The sequence below is a fragment of the Callospermophilus lateralis genome, chromosome 6 (genome assembly GCF_048772815.1).
Source record: "Callospermophilus lateralis isolate mCalLat2 chromosome 6, mCalLat2.hap1, whole genome shotgun sequence".
NCBI classification, from domain to species: Eukaryota; Metazoa; Chordata; class Mammalia; order Rodentia; family Sciuridae; genus Callospermophilus; species Callospermophilus lateralis.
Genome location: NC_135310.1, coordinates 2161933 through 2167572, shown reverse-complemented (window position 1 = coordinate 2167572; position 5640 = coordinate 2161933). Strand labels below are relative to the sequence as shown.

The 5640-nt window shown below is 57.4% G+C and overlaps 1 long non-coding RNA gene across 1 annotated transcript; it reads right to left on the bottom strand.

Annotated features, from left to right (window-relative positions):
- Positions 1-1318: 1318 nt before the first annotated feature.
- On the bottom strand, positions 1319-5147 carry LOC143401045 (uncharacterized). Its single transcript, XR_013091569.2, has 5 exons — positions 5102-5147; positions 4929-5007; positions 3825-3988; positions 2352-2552; positions 1319-1542 (listed from the first exon to the last, which is right to left on the bottom strand). It is a non-coding gene; the product is annotated as an uncharacterized LOC143401045 (long non-coding RNA).
- Positions 5148-5640: the final 493 nt, after the last annotated feature.

Sequence of the window (5640 nt, the reverse complement as noted above, 5' to 3'; positions counted from 1 at the left end):
CCGCAGGGCTTCAGCCACCCCGACTTGTGCAAGTGTAGGTAGTCAGCCCAGCCGCATGAGCCAGAGCCTGAGATCCTTAGGATTCCCTCTGCAGGACACGTGGGAGTGGTAGCCAGCAGGCCCTACTCGGAACGGCACTTCTTATCCTCCAGTGGTGGCCATTCAGGCAGCGAGAGCGGGAGGTTACCTGGCATGCCGGAACCAGTCCCTGTCCTTGATTCTCACCTGAAGGGGCTTCTCCACAGAGCAATTAACATTTTCCACAGCTTTTTCCAGTTTGTGCCTTGTTTGATGGACTTAAGGCTTTAAAAAGAATTCTCTGGAGGGTAAAATTATGCTCGAAGCCACGGTGGGCTCACCACTGCCCCTGGAGAGCTGGCTGCCCTCACCACAGGCAGGGTGTGTCCTCAGAAGCAGGGACACCAGGAGTGACAATTAAGAAGGCAGGTGTATGTGTGGCAGGACGCTGGTATTGAGGTTCCACTGCCGGAGAAAAGACAGCACCTCGTTCCTGTTCTCACCAGAGCAGTGGAACAAGAAGCCACGCTGCCGGGCGGGACTCAGGGAGTTCTCTGGAATGTCCTGCGAGTCTGAGCAGCTCACCCTAACTCTTCCCGCTGCTGGCCCTTGTCTTCAGCGGCTTTCACAGGGAGTGTGCAGAGGCCAGGGCCGTCCAGCAGGAGCAAATCCTCCCCCGTGCTCCTCCAGGCACGATGCGACTTCAGTGGTCAGGGCGGGCAGGGATGGGGCAAAGGGGCCACTGGGAGCTGGATGTCAGCTGCTGCCTCTGACCCACACCACAGGGAAGCTCTGCTGCCAGATGTCTGTGGACCTGGGCTGGGCCGGGGGAGGAGCAGGCTGGGAGGAAGGGAAAGCGGCCTCCGGAAGCTCTGGGCACCATCGGCGACTCACGGGCAAGACCACATGGCCCTGCCTCTTCTACACTCAGCTTTTCACCAGCAGTGAAAGGTGGTCGATGCTTCTGCCTGCTCGGGCACAAACGCACCTGGGGATGCCACCAGAGCCTCATCTGGGTTACGGGCATCGCCAGACCAGCCTCGGTGGAGGACCTCGGGCATGGCAGAGCCTGGGTGAGCTTGAGGGGCACCCCTGCAGGTCAGAGAGAGCGGCACGGCCTCTGGGGGCTCTCCCTAAGCCCAAGGACTCCACGCTGACAGCCCAGAAGCAGCTATTGCCCAAGCCACAGTCAGTCCTAGAGATCACGGAGCTCCTCTCAGAACTGAGGCTCCGAATCCTGCTCCACCAGCACTCAGCCAGCAGTGCTCTCAGTGGGTGTCTGTCATGGGCCCCGCACCCACCCATGCTTCCTGTGACCCTCACCACCACCCAAAGGAGGAGGGACCCCTCTCTGCTGAAAAGCAGCCTGGGGCTCAGAGAGGTTTAGCAGCCCACCTGAGTGTTCAGAGCTGGTCAGTGGCCAGGTTGAGTTTAACTGAAGTCCTCTGTCCTGCAAGGCCAGACTCAGCACGGCCCATCACTGGTCCTCAGATGGGGTCTTCAAACAGCCCCCAGGGCAATGAGCTAAAAGACAATGTGTGTGTGTGTGTGCGTGTGTGTGTGTGTGAGAGAGAGAGAGAGAGAGAGAGAGAGAGAGAGAGAGAGAGAGAGATTTCACTGGCAATTTCTTAAATTATTGATTATAAAGATGAAATCATCTTTTGATGTGAACATTTGAAAGACATTTCCATATACTAAGACTTCAACTTTTAAAGGCAGTGTTGCTCACAAGGAGACCATTTAACAGGATTCTTCCATGGCTCAGGCTGAGTCAGGGCGCTGTGTCACCTGTCTGAGAGACAGCGCTGGACTCTGCTGTGAGGGTGAGGACTCTTGCCTAAGGAGCAGGACTGACGCCTTGAGCACTTTGCAGACTCTGTCCCACCTCACAGGACACTCTGCAGAGCAAACAAGTTCTGGCATTTCCCACCCAGTCTCCTTACCAGGAAGATGGTCCAGCCATGATGGGAGGCAGCCTTGGGTAGAAAGCTGGACAATCAGAAACGGAGACCATTTGACGACAACCCCGGGGCAGCTTGCTGGGCTGCCCAACTGTCAGTGCCCATGTGTAAATTCCAGAGGGCAAAAGTGTCGTTCCGGAAGCCCTGGGACTTTGGATGGTTCTGCCCCTCACCTCAGCACTGAGAAGCTGGAGGCCTGTCTGACCCATTCCTAAGGCTCCGTCTGGGCTCTGTGGGATTCTGCGCTTGGGGACCAACCCGTGTCCCTCCCTGCCTGAGGCCGATGGCTAACTTAGGTGCAGCTGCTTCCAGAGCCAACAGAGTAACTCGGGGACAATAGCGCTGCATGCGTTTGCAGATTTCTTTACTTACACGGGAGTCAGAGGGCCCAGCCGACCGAGAGAGGAATGTCACAGTGACGGCTTTGTGACATTTTCACCAAGTTGAGGAGGGCCCGGGTGGGGCCTTCTGTTGCTTCAGACATCGCACCACACCTCCAGGGTCACTCTGGCTCCTGAAGACCTGAGTGACAGGCAGGCCCTGGGGCCTGCGCTTCCCAGCGCCTGTCACCTGCTGTGGAGGAGGCGACTGTGTTGGAGCCGCATGGCTTTCCTGCGAGATCAGCACAGGGTGCAAAGCTGTCGGCAGGCCCTGGGGCGGGGTGGCCCCGCACTGAGGGAAGTGGAGAGTCAGCCTGTGGAGGGTAGCGGGGCAGAGGGCCGCCCCTGGGAGCAGCCCTGCTCGGGAGCCTGAGGGCCGCAGAGTGAGGGCAGGCCCACGAGCCCCCAGGTCTGGGGCAAAGGCTGCAGGCGCCAGAGGCTCTGGTTCTGAGGACCCCTCAGAGCTGTGAGCGACAGAGATGTCTGGGGTTTCAGTCAGTCAGACTGGTGCACCGGAAGAGAGCTAGCTTACAGACTCCAAGTGAGAGGACGAGCCAAGGTCAGGGTCTGGATATGAGGCGCCCCCTGAAAAGATCAGGGCCGCTCCGAGGGGCAACGACTAGACTGCGAGGGCTGGACCGCAGCAGCAGATGATCCATCTGGTGGATCAGTCATTCAAGTGGCTCGTGGGCAGTGACTGCAGGAGGTGCGGCATGGCCGGGGGAAGCCATCACCGAGCAGGGGGCGGGGTATCCTTGGGGACCCTACCTTGGCTCTGGCTCCACAGTCTCTCTCTGCTTCCTCTCTGCCATGACCTAAGCTGCTTGCCTCCACCACCCTCTTCCACCATGATGTTCACCTCGAGCCCCAGGGACTGGAGCTGGCTGTCCATGGACTGAGACCGCTGAGACCATGAGCCCAAAATAACTTTCCCTCTAGGCTGTTCTTGTCAGGTATTTCTGTCACAGCAACTTAAAGCTGACTAACACAGTCGTAAGGTCACCAACTCGTCTCACAGAAGGACAAACAGGTGGGCATCCTTCTGTCATATCCAGCAAGCACTTAAATCAGGCACAAGAGAGACACATGGCCCTGCCTTCCCTACGTGCCACAAAGCCCAAGTGGGTAGAGTTGAAAAGCGCCTAAGTGCGTCTCCTTAGGCACCTGTTTATTTGTAGATCATTAGCCCTGGAGCAGCAATGGCTTCTGAGGCCTTCTAAGCTACTCCTTATTCAGGCTAAATCTAACTCGTGGGACACGGTTGAGACCCATCTGCAGTAAGAACCAAGAGCAAGATGTCTCAGCCATTCACCCCTCAGTAGGCACACGGAAACCTGGAACTTTTGCCACCAATGCAGGATGTTTTTAGGGACTTAAGCCAGGAGTACACCATATTCTCCCCTGAGAATTTCCATGCACAGCTGAAGAAGCAGGTTGCCGTGTCATGACTCCAGCAAGTTCTTACCTGAAGCTTGTAGCAGATTTGGAGAGGTCTTAGTCAGCTCCTCACTGCTACGACCCAAAGTCCTGACAAGAAGAGCTACCAGAAGGAAAAGTTGACCTGGGGCTCATGGTTCAGGTGTTCAGACAGCTGGCTCCATTCCTGGGCTCAGGGTGAGGCAGGACATCCTGGCAGAAGAGTGTCGCGGAGGGAAGTGGCTCAGGACATGATCAGGAAGCAGAGAGAGACTAGGTTCAGCTCCCAAATATGTATTCCCAAGGGTCACCCCCAGTGACCCACCTCCTGCAGCCTGCAGTCACCACTCAGCTAATCCCATCAGGGATCCTTTCACCGACTGGGTCAAGTCTCTCAGAACCCAAGCCTAACCTTCCATCGTCTCACACGTGAGTTTGGGGGACACCTCACATCTAAGGACTCTAGACGGAGACTCTTGACTTCATCTCACGCAAACTCCCTCTGGCAATCAGTAAGGCTGATGCACCGTCCCCTGGCTCTGAGGGCAGCCGTTAATCCCCAAGAATTTCCATAACACTGACAGGGGTGCGTGTCCTTGTAACTCAAAGGCTCTCTGTGAGACAACCTGGAATAGCTAGACGGGGGTGTCCAGGGGACACAGCACCAGTGGTCGCCATGTGGCTACAGCTGCCCACCGCCTTATCTGAGCTGCCCTTCCCCACGGTAGCTCCAGTGGCCACAGGAGACTCCTGGGCCCACACTGTGCATCAGCTTTGCTCCTCCTCTGCCTGGCACAACCCCACCCCTCTCACCCTGAGAAGCCCCCACTCATTTCCAGTTCTCATGTCACCACTTGTGCGTGGGCTCCCCTAGTTCTCCCCCCAGCCTGAGCTGTACCCAAACCTTCCCATCCCAACAGGATCCCTGTGCTCCCTGTCCTGTCTCCCACCCGCTTGCACACCCTCCACGGAGTGTCCTTTGGCCTCCTCCTCTGTCCCCCTCCACGTGGTTGGGCAGCCACTCAAGCCCAGGGCTCCAGTGATGCACGTCCCTGAGCTGTGGAACAGTAGGTACTGAGAGCCACTGCCGGGACTTCAGGAGGCATGGGCTGCATGTAGGGTGACCAAAGTCCCCCAGAGTCCTGTCACTTACCTTGGCTAAGAGGAAAGAGACCGTGAAGAGTGACTGGCTCCTCCACCCAGCAGGGACCTGGGTCCTGATGGTGGCACTCCTTCACGGGACACAGTGCCGCGGTCTGAGCTAAGCCACGCTTCCTTCACACCAGGCTCTCCAGATCCCCCGGGTACTTAGGAGCGTGAGCTGACCTGAGTCCACTCCAGGGACCTTCACTGTGCCACTGTCCTGGGAAAGCTGTGCTCAAAGCCCAGTGATCACTGTCCCAAGAGGTGTTAGTCAGCTCTTTGTCACTGCGACCCAAGGACCTGACAAGAGCAAGTATTAAAGGAACAGTTCATTTTGGCTCATGGTTTCAGAGTTTCAGTCCACGGATGGGCGACTCCACTGCTCTGGGCTGGAGGTGAGGTGGAACATCATGGCGGAAAGCAGCTCAGGACATGGAAGCCATGAAGCAGAGGGGCCCAGGGGAAGGGCACAAGGGAGACGCACCCTTCCAGGGCACAGCCCGGGGCCACCACCTCCAGCCAGTCCACCTGCCTTCAGCACCACCCGGCTCAAGCCGGCATGGAGGACAGGTCACAGCTCTCACCATCTAGTCACGTTACCTGCTGCATCAACAGGAGCTTCTCCCAGACGGCTCAGGCCCTAACCACACAGCCAGTTTCCACAGGTAGGAGAATTCACCACTCGTGGTGGGAACGCGGCAAGTAGAGGGAGCACCCACTCT